Below are 18,101 nucleotides of genomic sequence, written 5' to 3'. Positions count from 1 at the left end.
TGGTGGTTGCCTCTGCCACTCATGATCAACAAACTGCCTGAGAGCCAACACAGAGAAAATCAGAATGGAGAGATGGAGAAAGATTGATTTTTTGGGGGAGGGAGGATAATTGACATACAACATTATAGTAGTTTCAGGTGTACAACATACTGATTTGATATTTGTATATATTGCAAAATGATCACCAAAATAATCTACAGATCTTCCTCAACTTACAACAATGGGGTTACTTCCCAATAAACCCATTATAAGTTGAAAATATGTGAAAATGCATTTGATACACTCAAGCTACTGAACATCATAGCTTAGCCGAGCCTACATTAAACATGCTCAAAACACATTAGCCTACAGTTGGGCAAAATCATCTAACACAAAGCCTATTTTATAACAAACTGTTGAATATCTCATATAATTTATCACATACTGTACTGAAAGTAAAATACAGAATGGTTGCATGGGTACAGGATGGTTGTAAGTATATTGTTTGTTTACCCTTGTGGTAGCGTGGCTGACTGGGAGCTACTGGTGCCCAGCATCACAAGAGAGTATCATACTGCATATCTGCTAGCCTGGAAAAGGTCAAAAAAATTGTATGTCAAACCATTGTAAGTCGGGGACCATCTGTAGTTAACATCTGTCAACATACATAGTTACATATTATTTTTTCTTGTGATGAGAAATTTTAAGATTTATTCTCCTAATGACTTTCAAATATGCAATATAGTATTATTAACTTTAGTCACCATGCTGTACATTACATCCCCTTGACTTATTTATTTTATAACTGGAAGTTTGTACCTTTTGACTCCCTTTACCCATTTTGCCCACCCCCCTCAATCCCCCCCACTTCTGGCAACCACTTCTCTGTCTGTATGTTTGGTATTTTCTTTTTTAGATTCCACATATAAGTGAGATTATATGGCATTTGTCTTTTTCTGACTTATTTCACTTAGCATAGTGCTGTTGAGGTCCATCCATGTTGTTGCATATGGCAAGATTTCATCCATTTTTATGGCTGAATAATATTCCTTTGTATATATATACCACAATTTCTTTGACCATTCATCTATTGATGAACACACGTTGTTTCCATGTCTCAACTATTGTAAATAATTCTGCAATGTACATAGGGATGCATATATCTTTTCTAGTTAGTGTTTTTGTTTTCTTCAGATAAATACCCAAAAGTGGAATTGCTGGATCATATGGTAGTTCTATTTTTAATTTTTTGAGGATCCTCCATACTGTTTTCCATAGTGGCTGCACCAATTTACATTCCCATCAAGAGTCCACAAATGTTCCATTTTCTCCACATCCTTACCAGCACTTGTAATTTCTTGTCTTTTCCATAGCAGCCATTCTGACAGGGGTGAGGTTATATCCCATTGTGGTTAAATTTGCATTTCCCTGATAATTAGTGATGCTGAGCATCTTTTTGTGTACTATTGGCCATCTGTATGTCTTCATTGGAAAAATGTCTATTCAGGTCTCCTGCCCACTTTTAATTGGATTTAAGAAAATAATTAATTTACTTTTTGCTATTAAGTTGTATGAGTTCTTTATATATTTTGGATGTTAACCTCTTATCAGATATATAATTTACAAATATTGTCTCCCATTCAGTAGGTTGCCTTTTCATTTCGTTGATGGTTTCCATTGCCATGCAGAAGAGTTTTCAGTCTGATGTCATCCCACCTATTTATTTATTTATTTTTGCCTTTGGTTTGGCGTCAAATCTAAAAAATCATTGCCAAGACAGATAACAAGGAACTTGCTGCCTTTGTTTTCTTCTAGGAATTTTATGCTTTCAGATCTTATGTTCAAATCTTTGATCAATATTGAGTTAATTTTTGGGTATGGTGTAAGATAGTGGTCCAGTTTCATTCTTTTGCATGTTGCTGTCCAGTTTTCTCAACAACATTTAATGAAGAGAGACTGTCTGGGTCCCACTGTATATTCTTGGCTGCCTTGTTGTAAATTAATTTACTGTATATGTGTGGGTTTATTTCTGGGCTCTCCATTCTGTTCTGTTGATCTATGCATCTGTTTTTATGCCAATACCATACTGTTTTGATTATTATAGCTTTGTAATATAGTTTGAAATCAGGGCTCATGATGCCTCCCGCTTTGTTTCTTTCTCAAGGTTGCTTTGGCTATTCAAGGTCTTTTATGGTTTCATACAAATTTTAGGATTATTTGTTCTATTTCTGTGAAAAATGCCATTGGAATATTGACAGGGATTGCATTGAATCTGTAGATTGCTTTGGGTAGTATGGACACTTCAACGATATAAATTCTTCCAATCCATGAACACAAATTATCTTTCCATTTATTTGTATCTTCTTCAATTTCTTTCATCAATGTTTTATAGTTTTCAGTGTATACGTCTTTCATGTCCTTGGTTAAATTTATTGCTAGGTTTTTTATTTTTGTTTTGATGCAATTGTAGAAAGATTGATTCTTAATGATATTATTTGAGCACAGGGATCCAGTTTTGCCTTAAACCAAAGTATTCCTACAATTTAAGTTAGGTGAACCAAATCCCTTTTAAATTAACTCAGTTTGATTTGAGTTACTACCATTTGCAACCAAAAGAGTCCTCATTAATATTATACATAAAGAATAATTGCGCACAAGTATAAAATACATCAGATCAATTTGTCATTTAGTACTTAGTCAGTGTTCACTATGAGTAAGGCACTGTAGCAAAGAGCAGAAAGAATGCAATAAAATTAAAGATATGATTCCTTCTACGGTACTTACACTGGGAGGTGAACACACACACACACACACGTGAAATCACGAAGAACAATAAAATATATATTAATGTTATTTTCTGATGTTTATAAATACTTTAAGAATTTAGAGATGGGATCAACCTCTCTGTAGGCTGAAGCTATTAGAAAAGACTACATGATAGAGATGCAACCTGAGGTAGGAATATGTAGAATCTGGATAGATGAAGGAGTAGGGAGAGCTCTTCAGGGGTTGGCTAATAACAAAGGCACAAGAGTGGAGTGGAGTGCACAAAGAGCCTGACCTGAACTGGAGAGAAGGAAGAGAGGCTAGTGTGAGAGTGCTGTGGGTAAGGTCACAGAAGTAGGATAAATGACTCAGTTCCTTTGGTTTAGGGAAAGAAGGAGGACGGTAGGTGAGAAGCAGAGAAAACTTAAGTTTTCTTCGGATGACAATAACGTACATGATTTGAGGCCACAATGGGAAGCAGATATACCAAAGGACTAACCTGATGTCTACCACTGACTTCTTATACTTTTAAAGGACTGGACTTGGGGGTTGAACTCCAGTGTTCTGAGGAATTGATGATGCAAATTATGGGCAGAGTGGGAGTTAGTGTTATCTAAACATAAAATGGTTCACATTACTTAGACCTTTTAGAGCAAAACAGAGGAGTTTGATCCTGATACTGGGTTGGGTAAGACCTAGGGCAAAAGAGGACCACTGCCATTTCGTGATTATGTGAATTAAAATGAGGCAAGTGATGCTTTAAGAAAATTAATCTGGCAGTGATAGGTAGGATGCATTGGAATGAAGAGGTAGTGAAGCCATTTATTAGGCTATTATCATAATCCAAGTGGACAAGGAGCCTGAGTGTGCCAGTAAGAATCAGGGAGAAATTGCAGACTATTTTAAGGTAACAGCATTACCTCAAGAAAGGACTGACTAGAAGATAATAGAAACTATCCAATGTAAAAAGCAACAGCTATTTCAATATCCCATGGAAATAGCAAAACCCATTGGCAATTATCTCTGAAATTTGTATCTAACTTTGACTCTATAGAGCTGTTCCTGTCTTGTATGTACACAGGACATGTACCCATTGGCCAAACTCCAGCCTGCTTTGTCTATGGATTCTACTGTGACCTCTTTCCCATTGACTAGACCTCTTTCCAGCCAACCATGGCTCTGGCCTATATCTTATCTGTACCTTCCCAAAGCTAAACACTAATCAGCTACTGCTTTGTTGGCCCTATTTCCTTTTGCTGGCCCCACCAACCTTGCCTGCAGTGGCCACTCCTTCCAACACAACTTGGTTCTTTTGAGGACACTTCTGGGCCAGCCAAGTATGCTGAAACACGCACTGGGGAAACACTGCAGTGGACAGGCTATGTCTGCAGAACCAGTTCCTTAACTGTCCTCTGACACAGCTCATTTCTGGCCAGTCTGTTTGCTACTTTGCTTCATTCTCTGGTTCCTCTTTGCTCTCTCATTCTCTCTCTTTCATTCTCTCTCTCCCTCTCTCCCTGTCTCTCTAATCACACAACTGACATAAGCGTGACTTTTCCTTGTTCTAAAAAAATACATATTCAGATAAGGATAAAGTCCTCTTTGTTCACCATCCCAGCCTCAGTCCTCTCCTGCCTCCCCAGAAATAATCCTTCTAATCATTTTGCTGTGCAGATCTTCTGTTACACAACTGTATACTTACATGTCCCTGAAAAAAACATGTAGTATTTCATTGTTGTTTATATATGTGTATGTTTTTATAGAAATTATATATTATATGTATCATTCTACAACATGCCTTTCTTTTTTCTATTTTACTGTGTCTTTGCAGAGGCTTCTGTATTAGTGCACATCTACTTCAATCTTGTACTTCTGCGTAGTATTCTGAATAACAGATACATCACAGTTTACTAAACCATTCTCTAGTTGGGACATTTAGATTATTTCTAATATTTTAATATTATCAGTAATGCTGCAGTAAAATTCTTAAGCATGCCCTCTTCTTCATATGCCTTCATATGTGGGTCTATATTTCATTAGTGTATATGAAGAAGTGAAATTGCTGGGTCATAGAGTATACGCATTTACATTTGTAAGAGATACTCTGAAATTTCTTTCCAAAGTGGCTATATCAAATTACATGCATGCTGGCTATTTTTGAGAGTACCTGTTTCCCCACATACTGGTCAGTTTGATATCATTAAACTTTTCAATTTGTGCCAGTTTGACTTTCCATCTTGATGCTATATTCTTACCTCTCAGCCTTCCAGTTTCTCTTCTCAGGATTTCACTGATTTAGTCCTTCTTAGCAAAGAATCTCTGTAGACTGATACTCTATAGCCTGGTAATGATCCCCTCCACACACTCGCGGTACTACCCTCCCACCCATCATGTTCCCAGGACACCTGCTCACATAAGTAGTCTTGAGTGGGTGCAACCCATCTCTGAAAGAGTGGGCTTCCAAATTGCTTACTCTTAGGACAGACAGGCAGGGCAGGGGTGAGAGAAAGGAGAAAAAGATGAATTCACACTTCCTAGTCTAAGAAATTGGAAAATGGAGCTTTCCTTGATAGAACTGAGCAGTTGAAGATACTAGGGTTGGAGATGAAAATTTAGAAGTTAGAAGCAAAAGGGGGTCAGGGAAGCCTTGAGAATGGACGTGTTTCTAGGAAGGAGTAAGTGTAGAAAGAGAAAAAGTCAAAGGGGTGATTAAGTCCCGAGACATGTCAGCAGATAAGAGGTGGGATACAAGAAAGAGTCAGCAGAGGGATGGAGAAGGGATGGCCAGGAAAACAGAGGAAGAAACCACTGAATGCGGTGTCACAGAGCAAAGGGCAGAGTCACTTTCAGGGAGTGAACTGCCTGTTGTCCCAGAGATATCAAGTAAGAAAGGGACTTAGAAAAATACCTTTTGGCAAGAAGAGGTCATTGTGTAAATCTAATGAATGGAAGGAGCAAAACGCAAATTGTAAGTGAGCAATGAGGGTAAGAAGTGGAAGAAGCAGGTGGGGACCATAAGCATAAGGGGAGGGACAGAAATAGGACAGTTGTTACAGAATGGCAGGTTCTGATAAGTGTACGTTTACCTTTTTTAACATCTTTATTGGAGTATAATTGCTTTACAATGGTGTGTTAGTTTCTGCTTTATAACAAAGTGAATCAGCTATACATATACATATATCCCCATATCTCCTCCCTCTTGTGTCTCCCTCCTTTCTAGGTGGTCACAAAGCACCAAGCTGATCTCTCTGTGCTATGTGGCTGCTTCCCACTAGCTATCTATTTTATATTTGGCAGTATATATAAGCCCATGCCACTCTTTCACTTGGTCCCAGCTTACCCTTCCCACTCCCCGTGTCCTCAAGTCGATTCTCTACGTCTGTGTCTTTACTCTTGTCCTGCCCCTAGGTTCTTCAGAACCTTTTTTTTTTTTTTTTAAGATTCCATATATATATGTTAGTATACGGTATTTGTTTTTCTTTTTCTGACTTACTTCACTCCACTCTGTATGACAGACTCTAGGTCCATCCACCTCACTACAAATAACTCAATTTCGTTTCTTTTTATGGCTGAGTAATATTCCATTGTATATATGTGTCATGTCTTCTTTATCCATTCATCTGTCAGTGGACACTTAGTTTGCTTCCATGTCCTGGCTATTGTAAATAGAGCTGCAATGAACATTGTGGTACATTACTCTTTTTGAATTATGGTTTTCTCAGGGTATATGCCCAGTAGTGGGATTGCTGGATCGTATGGTAGTTCTATTTTTACTTTTTAAAGGAACCTCTGTACTGTTCTCCATAGTGGCTGTATCAAGTTACATTCCTACCAACAGTGCAAGAGGGTTCCCTTTCCTCCACACCTTCTCCAGCATTTATTGTTTGTAGATTTTTGATGATGGCCATTCTGACCAGTGTGACGTGATACCTCATTGTAGTTTTGATTTGCATTTCTCTAATGATTAGTGATGTTGAGCATCCTTTCATGTGTTTGTTGGCAATCTGTATATCTTCTTTGGAGAAATGTCTGTTTAGGTCTTCTGCCCATTTTTGGATTGGGTTGTTTGTTTTTTTGATATTGAGCTGCATGAGCTGCTTGTAAATTTTGGAGATTAATCGCTTGTCCGTTGCTTCATTTGCAAATATTTTCTCCCATTCTGAGGGTTGTCTTTTTGTCTTGTTTATGGTTTCCTTTGCTGTGCAAAAGCTTTTAAGTTTCATTAGGTCCCATTTGTTTATTTGTGTTTTTATTTCCATTTCTCTAGGAGCTGGGTCAAAAAGGATCTTGCTGTGATTTACGTCATAGAGTGTTCTTCCTATGTTTTCCTCTAAGAGTTTTATAGTGTCTGACTTTACATTTAGGCCTTTAATCCATTTTGAGTTTATTTTTGTGTATGGTGTTAGGAAGTGTTCTAATTTCATTCTTTCACGTGTAGCTGTCCAGTTTTCCCAGCACCACTTATTGAAGAGGCTGTCTTTTCTCCAGTGTATATTCTTGCCTCCTTTATCAAAAATAAGGTGACCATACGTGTGTGGGTTTGTCTCTGGGCTTTCTATTGTGTTCCATTGATCTATATTTCTGTTTTTGTGCCAGTACCATATTATCTGGATTATGGTAGTTTTGTAGTATAGTCTGAAGTCCGGGAGCCTGATTCCTCTAGCTCCATTTTTCTTTCTGAAGATTGCTTTGGCTATTCGGGGTCTTTTTTGTTTCCATACAAATTGTGAAATTTTTTGTTCTAGTTCTGTGAAAAATGCCATTGGTAGTTTGATAGGGATTGCATTGAATCTGTAGATTGCTTTGGGTAGTATAGTCATTTTCACAATGTTGATTCTTCCAATCTAAGAACATGGTATATCTCTCCATCTGTTTGTATCATCTTTAATTTCTTTCATCAGTGTCTTGTAGATTTCTGCATACAGGTCTTTTTTCTCCTTAGGTAGGTTTATTCCTAAGTATTTTATTCTTTTTGTTGCAATGGTAAATGGGAGTGTTTTCTTAATTTTTCTTTCAGATTTTTCATCATATAGTCTATAGGAATGCAAGAGATTTATGTGCATTAATTTTGTACCCTGCTGCTTTACCAAATTCATTGATTAGCTCTAGTAGTTTTCTGGTAGCATCTTTAGGATTCTCTACGTATAGTATCATGTCATCTGCAAACAGTGACAGCTTTACTTCTTCTTTTCCAATTTGGATTCCTTTTGTTTCTTTTTCTTCTCTGATTGCTGTGGCTAAAACTTCCAAAACTATGGTGAATAATAGTGGTGAGAGTGGACAACCTTGTCTTGTTCCTGGTCTTAGAGGAAATGGTTTGAGTTCTTCACCATTGAGAATGATGTTGGCTGTGGGTTTGTCATATATGGCCTTTATTATGTTGAGGTAAGTTCCCTCTATGCCTGCTTTCTGGAGGGTTTTTATCATAAATGGGTGTTGAATTTTGTCGAAAATTCAGGTTTTTCTGCATCTATTGAGACGATCATATGCTTTTCCTCCTTCAATTTGTTAATATGGTTTATCACATTGATTGATTTGCATATACTGAAGAGTCCTTGCATTCCTGGGATAAACCGCACTTGGTCATGGTGTATGATCCTCTTTTTTTTTTTTTTTTTCTATTTGTCAACAATCAACCTTTCACTCCATTTTAATATTATTTAATTCTATGGAAAAAAACAAGTTTTATTACATTCCTTTTTTTAAACAGGGGGAAAACTGTACAAATAAGCATGATTAAACCTCTGTTAGAGCTGGTTAATACTGATCTTATTGCCTCGAAGTCTCTCTAGCAGTGTCCAATAAATTATGTTTAAGGTCCATCTGAAGGAAAAAAGCAATGGAGAGGCAAGAAAGGACTCGGGTAAAACGTTTCAGAGGATTGTAGGGAGATGGAACTTGCTGCTTAAAAAAATTACGTTGAGCTCTGGAGCATCTCCATTTCTTAACACACCTTCCAAACCATTTATTGGGATAGTTTTACCCATGTTTAAAGGCTCATATTATATGCAGTTTGTGGGCTTTTATAAATTCAGAAATAAAGTAATATAAAGAGTAGAATATTGAAGCCTTCAGAGTAGGGCTGTAAGAGACTCAATACTGCTAAATAAGTCCCCAAACAGAAATGTTCAGTCCACCCCACCCCAAAACCTATGTGTAATAGGAGAAAATGCACAGCAAGAAGCAGAGGTAAAGCATGTATCCTGGAATAAATCATACACTGAACAGTCTAGAACCAAAGAAAAAAGCAAACAACATACATATACACAAAAGCCTAAGAAGCAGCTATTCTCCTCATGTCTTTAGGTGAGTACCTCTACCCAGTAGATTACAGTTATGAAAACGACTCAGTTGTTTTTTTTTATAGTAAAAAACTGTTTCCCATCATGCTCTATTTTCTAGAATCTTTCCTTTTTGATTGGTTGATGTAAACAAAAAGCAAAGCACATAAACATGCAAGCGTGCACGCGCGTGCACACACACACACATGCACACACACACCCTCCTAAAATGTGAAAAATGCTGATATATAACGCTGGTATTAGAAATCACTTCAACTTTATACTTAGGAACTTAGAGACCCTTGATTTGCCCCCCCAAAATATTTTTCCTTGTCCTTATTCTTTAAATGCCCAACCACCAAAAGAAAAAAGGAAAAAAATAAAAGGCTTTAAATGCACATGTTTCAAGTCAGTGTCTTGTTAACAAAAAAGGTAACATTTTCTTCACTTTGGCCATCGTTAAAGATGCAGGCATAGATCAGGGAATGTTAAGACTAGCATGTATTTTTAAAAAATGCAATATTAACGGAGCATATATCTTTCAAAAAAGGATAAAACACTAACAGATACAAGTCAATACACATATTTTTAACTAGTGCAACTTTATCTACAATGGAGTAAATGTTATTTTGTGTGCCAGACATTGCAATACTGTTCATTTCCCTTTTATCATGCAAACATGCCAACCTTATCATTTAAAAAACCTTTATGGGGTCACATTCACATTGCCCTCCCACCCAAATTAAGGGGGAAAAAGTCAATAAAAAGCTCCTCAAGATTGCATAACTATGAACATAAAGCTCCTAGATAATAGTGTATAGGCTGAATTTTCAGGTTTGTATAAAAAAATTATAATTTAGGTAGATGTCTTCCTCATGGATTACAACACAATGTGAAGTTACACTACTCTGAAATTTGTACCAACTGTACAAAAACAAAAGCAAGAGACCATGAAAAAATTATGTCCTTCATGGCCTAAGAGCCTACACAGTTTTGAGTAACTTAAAAGGGTAACTATGAGAGCCTGACATTTTTCCCTATCTCACCTCTTCTGCTTCTCTATCTGTAGTATTTGTAAATCAAAGTCAGTAACAGGTTAGTAGCAAAGGTCTCATCTATCTCCCCCTTCTTCCCTCCTAACTAATCCTACTCAATTTTCTCTCATCTTCCTGAGCATTTTCCATGAACAGCATTGCAAGTTGGTTTAAAAAAAAAAAATAGAAAAAGAAAACAGAAAGAAAAAAGGAAAGAAGAAAAAGAAAGCTTTACAAGGGTTTTGTTGGTTAATTATTTACTGGCGGAATCACTCCACCAGGAGTTTGATTTCATTGGCTAGCAGTTGGTTCATGTTGAATAGGCCCCCTGGGAGCTTGGTGAGCAGCTCTCGCTCTGTGGTTTCAGGGTCGCTGTCAACAGAGCTGAACGTACGCTCATGTTGTCGACAGCAGTGTTGGCTGGGGGACCCAGCTCCAGCTCACTAGTCTCACTGGCTGTGGACACCACAGAGAGCAGGGACATACGCTGGGTGAGCCGGCCAGAGGGCAGAAGGGAGGCGGCATAGTCAGCTATGATACCAGCTACATCTAGGTTATAAGCTTTATCAAAGGCTATGAAACCTACATTTGCATTGGCCTCGCAGACACAGAAGGAGCCGTCGTCTTTCATCAACAGGTCAATGCCACACACATCCATTCCCAGGATATTAGACACCTGGATAACTAGCTGTTTCCCTTGTTTACTCAATGAGCACATCATCCCGACACCACCTAGTGAGCAGTTGCTTTGCATCCTCCCATCTGTTGAACAGCATTGCCAACCACACGGCCTCCCATGACAATGACACATACATCCCTTCCATGAGACTCTAACATATTTCTGAAACAGGGATGGAGCTTCATGGTGAATAAGATGGCTTAGGTCAGCCAAATGGTGCTTATCACGAGCCAAGAAAACTGCTTTTCCTCTATGACACCGTGTATTCTTCACTACCATTGGGAACTCCAGTACTTCTGCTTCATCAATCATTTTAGCAAAATTTTCATGAGCACCATAAGAGAATGTATCTGGCAGAGGAACACCATGACCTGCCAACTCTTGAAACGTCCAGAACTTATTAACACAGTTCAGGATGTCTTGAGGTTAGTTCATCAACCTGCATCCCATCTTCTCTAGATGGCGCAAAACAGTGATGTCACTATCACTTTGCACCCAAGGGGTTGGTATTCTCACTACCATGACCGGAGGGTAGGCAGTAATTAGTTCTCCATTGATACGAAGACCCAGGTTTCCTTGATAGATCGTTAGCACCACCTCATCCATCACCACAGCCCTAAAGTCCAGTTCCTCCTCACAACATTTGGTCTTTAATGCTCATAAGATCTCTTTTTGGGGATAGTCTTCCCTGATTTGACGATCTGTCAAAAACCACAACTTGGTGGCCACAGAGCTACATATCTTGATCTGCCTGTTCTTCCTTTTCTGGGATTACTTCGTCCTGAATATACACTCTTCCTAGGATTGTAGGAGCTCCCACAGAGTCTGAAATCTGTAGTGCAGGCTGACAGGAAGGACAGGTGAGAAGACTAGGGCAGAAGCTTCAGTCCTCTGCTGAAGAATCTCCTTGTATGATCCTTTAATGTGCTGTTGGATTCTGTTTGCTAGTATTTTATTGAGGATTTTTGCATCTATGTTCATCAGTGATATTGGCCTGTAGTTTTCTTTCTTTGTGACATCTTTGTCTGGTTTTGGTATCAGGGTGATGGTGGCTTCGTAGAATAAGTTTGGGAGTGTTCCTCCCTCTGCTATATTTTGGAAAAGTTTGAGAAGGATAGGTGTTAGCTCTTCTCTAAATGATAGAATTCGCCTGTGAAGCCATCTGGTCCTGGGCTTCTGGTTGTTGGAAGATTTCTAATCACAGTCTCAATTTCAGTGCTTGTGATTGGTATGTTTATATTTTCTATTTCTTCCTCGTTCAGTCTCAGAAGGTTGTACTTTTCTAAGAATTTGTGCATTTCTTCCGGGTTGTCCAGTTTATTGGCATAGAGTTGCTTGCAGTAATCTCTCATGATCCTTTGTATTTCTGCAGTGTCAGTTCTTACTTTCCCTTTTTCATTTCTAATTCTATTGATTTGAGTCTTCTCCCTTTTTTTCTTGATGAGTCTGGCTAATGGTTTATGAATTTTGTTTATCTTCTCAAAGAACCAACTTTTACTTTTATTGATCTTTGCTATTGTTTCCTTCATTTCTTTTTCATTTATTTCTGATCTTATCTTTATGATTTCTTTCCTTCTGCTAACTTTAGGGTTTTTTGTTCTTCTTTCTCTAATTGCTTTAAGTGTAATGTTAGGTTATTTATTTGAGATGTTTCTTGTTTCTTGAGGTAGGATTGTAGTGCTACAAACTTCCTGCTTAGAACTTCTTTTGCTGCATCCCATAGGTTTTGGGTCATTGTGTTTTCATTGTCATTTGTTTCTAGGTATTTTTTGATTTCTTCCTTGATTTCTTCAGTGATCTCTTGGTTATTTAGTAGTGTATTGTTTAGCCTCCATATTCTTTACAGATTTTTTTAAAAAATTACAACACTAGATCCATATTTATTTATTTATTTATTTATTCATTCATTCATTCATTTATGGTTGTGTTGGGTCTTCGTTTCCGTGTGAGGGCTTTCTCTAGTTGTGGCAAGCGGGGGTCACTCTTCATCGTGGTGCACGGGCCTCTCACTGTCGTGACCTCTCTTGTTGTGGAGCACAGGCTCCAGACGCGCAGGCTCAGTAATTGTGGCTCACGGGCCTAACTGCTCTGCGGCATGTGGGATCTTCCCCGACCAGGGCTCGAACCCGTGTCCCCTGCATTAGCAGGCAGATTCTTAACCACTGCGCCACCAGGGAAGCCCTACAGATTTTTTCCTGTAATTGATACCTAGTCTCATAGCGTTGTGGTCAGAAAAGATACTTGATATGATTTCAATTTTCTTAAATTTACCAAGGCTTGATTTGTGACCCAAGGTATGATCTATCCTGGAGAATGTTCTATGAGCACTTGAGAAGAAAGTGTATTCTGTTGTTTTTGGATGGAATGTCCTATAAATATCAATTAAGTCCATCTTGATTAATGTATCATTTAAAGGTTGTGTTTCCTTATTTATTTTCATTTTGGATGATCTGGCATTGGTGAAAGTGGGGTGTTAAAGTCCCCTACTATGATTGTGTTACTGTCGATTTCCCCTTTTATGTCTGTTAGCATTTGCCTTAAGTATTGAGGTGCTCCTATGTTGGATGCATACATATTTACAATTGTTATATCTTCTTCTTGGATTGATCCCTTGATCATTATGTAGTGGCCTTCTTTATCTCTTCTAACAGTCTTTATTTTAAAGTCTATTTTGTCTGATGTGAGAATTGCTACTCCACCTTTCTTTTGATTTCCATTTGCATGGAATACTTTTTTCCATCCCCTCACTTTCACTCTGTATGTGTCTGTAGGTCTGAAGTGGGTCTCTTGTAGACAGCATATATACGGGTCTTGTTTTTGTATCCATTTAGCCAGTCTATGTCTTTTGGTTGGAGCATTTACATTTAAGGTAGTTATCAATATGTATGTTCCTATTACCATTTTCTTAATTGTTTTGGGTTTGTTATTGCGGTCTTTTCCTTCTCTTGTGTTTCCTGCCTAGAGAAGTTCCTTTAGCATTTGTCATAAAGCTGGTTTAGTGGTGCTGAATTCTCTTAGCTTTTGCTTGTCTGTAAAGGTTTTAATATCTCCATCGAAAATGAATGAGATCCTTGCTGGATAAAATAACCTTGGTTGTAGGTTTTTCCCTTTCATCACTTTCAATATGTCCTGCCACTCCCTTCTGGCTTGCAGAGTTTCTGCTGAAAGATCATCTGTTACCCTTATGGGGATTACCTTGTATGTTATTTATTGTTTTTCCCTTGCTGTTTTTAAAATTTTTTCTTTGTATTTAATTTTTGATAGTTTGATTAATATGTGACTTGGCATGTTTCTCCTTGGATTTATCCTGTATGGGACTCTCTGCACTTCCTGGACTTGACTGACTATTTCCTTTCCCATATTAGGGAAGTTTTCAACTATAATCTCTTCAAATATTTTCTCAGTAACTTTCTTTTTCTCTTCTTCTTCTGGGACCCCTATAATTCGAATGTTGGTGCCTTTAATGTTGTCCCCAAGGTCTCTAAGACTGTCCTCAATTCTTTTAATTCTTTTTTCTTTATTCTGCTCTGCAGTAGTTATTTCCACTATTTTATCTTCCAGGCCACTTATCCGTTCTTCTGCTTCAGTTATTCTGCTATTGATTCCTTCTAGAGAATTTTTTTTTTTTTAAGAAATTCACATTCTTTTATTTATTTATTTATTTATTTATTTATTTATTTATGACTGTGTTGAGTCTTCATTTCTGTGCAAGGGCTTTCTCTAGTTGCAGCAAGTGGGGACCACTCTTCATCGCGGTGCGCGGGCCTCTCACCATCGCGACCTCTCTTGTTGTGGAGCACAGGCTCTAGATGCGCAGGCTCAGTAATTGTGGCTCACGGGCCCAGTTGCTCCGTGGCATGTGGGATCTTCCCAGACCAGGGCTCGAACCCGTGTCCCCTGCATTGGCAGGCAGATTCTCAACCGCTGCGCCACCAGGGAAGCCCCCTTCTAGAGAATTTTTAATTTCATTTATTGTGTTGTTCATCATTGTTTGTTTGCTCTTTAGTTCTTCTAGGTCCTTGTTAAATGTTTCTTGTATTTTCTCCATTCTATTTCCAAGATTTTGGATCATCTTTACTATCATTATTCTGAATTCTTTTTCAGATAGACTGCTTATTTCCTCTTCATTTGTTTGATCTGGTGTGTTTTTACCTTGCTCCTTCATCTGCTGTGTGTTTCTCTGTCTTCTCATTTTGCTTCACTTACTGTGTTTGAGGTCTCCTTTTCACAGGCTGCAGTTTTGTAGTTCCCATTACTTTTGGTGTCTGTCCCCCAGTGACTAAGGTTGGTTCAGGGGGTTGTGTAGGCTTCCTGGTGGAGGGGACTAGTGCCTGTGTTCTGGTGGATGAGGCTGGATCTTGTCTTTCTGGTGGGCAGGACCATGTCCGGTGGTGTGTTTTGGGGGTGTCTGTGCCCTTATTATGATTTTAGGCAGCCTCTCTGCTAATGGGTGTGGTTGTGTTCCTGTCTTGCTAGTTGTTTGGCATAGGGTGTCCAGCACTGGAGCTTGCTGGTCGTTGAGTGGAGCTGGGTCTTAGCATTGAGATGGACATCTCTGGGAGAGCTTTCACCGTTTGATATTACATGGAGCCAGGAGGTCTCTGGTGGGCCAGTGTCCTGAAATCTGCTCTCCCACCTCAGAGGCACAGGCCTGACACCCGGCTGGAGCACCAAGACCCTGTCAGCCACACAGCTCAGAAGAAAAGGGAGAAAAGAAAAAAGAAAGAAAAATAAAATAAAGTTATTAAAATAAAAAAAAATTTAAATTAAAAAAAATAAAAAAATTAAAAAGTAATAAAAAGAAAAGGAAGAAAGAAAGAAAGAAGAGAGCAACCAAACCAAAAAACAAATCCACCAATGATAACAAGTGCTAAAAACTATACTAAAAAAAAAAAACCCAAAAAACCCCCAAAACGGAAAGACAGAACCCTAGGACAAATGGTAAAAGCAAAGCTATACAAACAAAATCACACAAAGAAGCATACACATACACACTCACAAAAAAAGAAAAAAGAAAAAAATATATATTTATCTATATATATATATATAAAGGAGGAAGAGAACAACCCAATCAATAAACGAATCTACCAATGATAATAAACTCTAAATACTAAACTAAGATAAACATAAAACCAGAAACAAATTAGATGCAGAAAGCAAACCCCAAGTCTGCAGTTGCTCCCAAAGTCCAATGCCTCAATTTTGGGATGATTTGTTGTCTATTCAGGTATCCCACAGATGCAGGGTACATCAAGTTGATTGTGGAGATTTAATCCACTACTCCTGAGGCTGTTGGGAGAAATTTCTCATTCTTTTCTTTGCTCGCACAGCTCCTGAGGTTCAGCTTTGGATTGGCCCCGCCTCTGCGTGTAGGTCACCTGAGGGCGTCTGTTCCCGCTCAGAGAGGATGGGGTTAAAGTAACAGCTGATTTGGGGGCTCTGGCTCACTCAGGCAGGGAGCAGGGAAGGGTACGGATGCGGGGTGAGCCTGCGGCGGCAGAGGCCGGCGTGACGTTGCACCAGCCTGAGGTGCGCTGTGTGTTCTCCCGGGGAAGTTGTCCCCGGATTACGGGACCCTGGCAGTGGTGGGTTGCACAGGCTCCCGGGAAGGGTGGTGTGGATAGTGACCTGTGCTTGCACACAGGCTTCTTGGTGGCGGCAGCAGCCGCCTTAGCATCTCATGCCCGTCTCTGGGGTCCACGCTCATAGCTGCGGCTCATGCCAGTCTCTGGAGCTCCTTTCAGCGGCGCTCTTAATCCCCTCTCCTCGCGCACCAGGAAACAAAGAGGCAAGAAAAAGTCTCTTGCCTCTTCAGCAGCTCCAGACCTTTTCCCGGACTCCCTCCCAGCTAGCTGTGGCACACTAACTCCTTCAGGCTGTGTTCACACCGCCAACCCCAGTCCTCTCCCTGCGATCCGACCGAAGCCCAAGCCTCAGCTCCCAGCCCCCGCACCCCCCACACCCCCCCAGCGGGTGAGCAGACAAGCCTCTCGGGCTGGTGAGTGCTGGTCGGCACCGATCCACTGTGCGGGAGTCTCTCCGCTTTGCCTTCCACACCCCTGTTGCCGCTCTCTCCTCCGTGGCTCCAAAGCTTCCCCTCTGCCACCCGCAGTCTCCGCCTGTGAAGGGCCTTCTTAGTGTGTGGAAACCTTTCCTCCTTCACAGCTCCCTCCCACTGGTGCAGGTCCCGTCCCTATTCTTTTGTCTCTGTTTTTTCTTTTTTCTTTTGCCCTACCCAGGTACGTGGGGAGTTTCTTGCATTTTGGGAAGTCTGAGGTCTTCTGCCAGCGTTCAGTAGGTGTTCTGTAGGAGTTGTTCCACATGTGGATGTATTTCTGATGTATTTGTGGGGAGGAAGGTGATCTCCACATCTTACTCCTCCGCCATCTTGAAGGTCTCCCCTGTTTACCTTTTAAAGGATGTGTTTGGGAAAAAAAAGGAAGAACCAGTCGATAAGCAAAGATAGAAGTTTTTTTAAATAAAAAGACATAATTATAGAAAAAGGCATCAGAGGAGAGAAAAATGTAGTCCACCATGCAAATGAATGGAAACCTACTGACTTGTTTTGCAAATGGGAAGAATCTGGACAATCTTTCCAAGAGTCCTTAATAGGAATTCCAGTGTTGCTGATCTCAGTTTGAAACTGAAAATAAAATCCATGTTTAATGTATCTAGGTCCTTAGAATAGGTTAATAAAATAATCTTTTGAATAAATAAAAGGTTACAAAATAACATTAGCTGGGTTTTTGGATTGAGGCATTTGAACTCTTGAGTTTTCAATCTAATTCCTGAAATTCTGATGCATCAGAGGGTGGTAAGGGACATTCAGAGTCTCCCACTGGGGAGGCCAGCTCAGAACCTGGCTTGTATTTTTTCTCGAAGGTTGGTTCTGGCCGAAGATTCTACAATTTCTTTCAATTACCTGTTCTAGCAACCAATAAACTTTGCAATCAGGACACTGTTCTTTCTGCATATTCTAAATTTCTGCCTGCAGCAATTTAATTCCATTTCCTTAGTGCATATAGGAAATACATAGCATTTGGTGCCAGACTTGAAGTAAGATGGATGAGTTAAAATAAAAACCGGCTTTTCAAAATGGTGGTGTAGCTAAGTCTTTTAAACTCGGACAGAAATGGGGAGAGAATTAGGTCAGAAGAGTGTGTCTTAACACCAAGGCATAGAAGATCTAGGGTTTTTCCTCCTTGAGGGAATTGGGGAATAAGAAGGTGCCTCCAGGGGAGTGTGACACAGAAGTTTCAACCTCAGACTAGATAGATTCCAGCCTCTTCTGTCTGGCTTGTTTTGCCCTCTCTCTATTTCTGTGGTAGTTGGAAGGACGTATCTGATGTCTCTGTTCTGATC

At 39.5% G+C, this 18,101-nt stretch overlaps 1 pseudogene; it reads right to left on the bottom strand.

Annotated features, from left to right (window-relative positions):
- Positions 1 to 10,329: 10,329 nt before the first annotated feature.
- On the bottom strand, positions 10,330 to 11,360 carry LOC103018383 (beta-citrylglutamate synthase B-like; annotated as a pseudogene).
- Between the last annotated feature and the right edge of the window lie 6,741 nt (positions 11,361 to 18,101).

Source organism: Balaenoptera acutorostrata, chromosome 2, assembly GCF_949987535.1.
Source record: "Balaenoptera acutorostrata chromosome 2, mBalAcu1.1, whole genome shotgun sequence".
Taxonomy (NCBI): domain Eukaryota; kingdom Metazoa; phylum Chordata; class Mammalia; order Artiodactyla; family Balaenopteridae; genus Balaenoptera; species Balaenoptera acutorostrata.
This window is presented reverse-complemented; position numbering and strand designations above follow the sequence as displayed.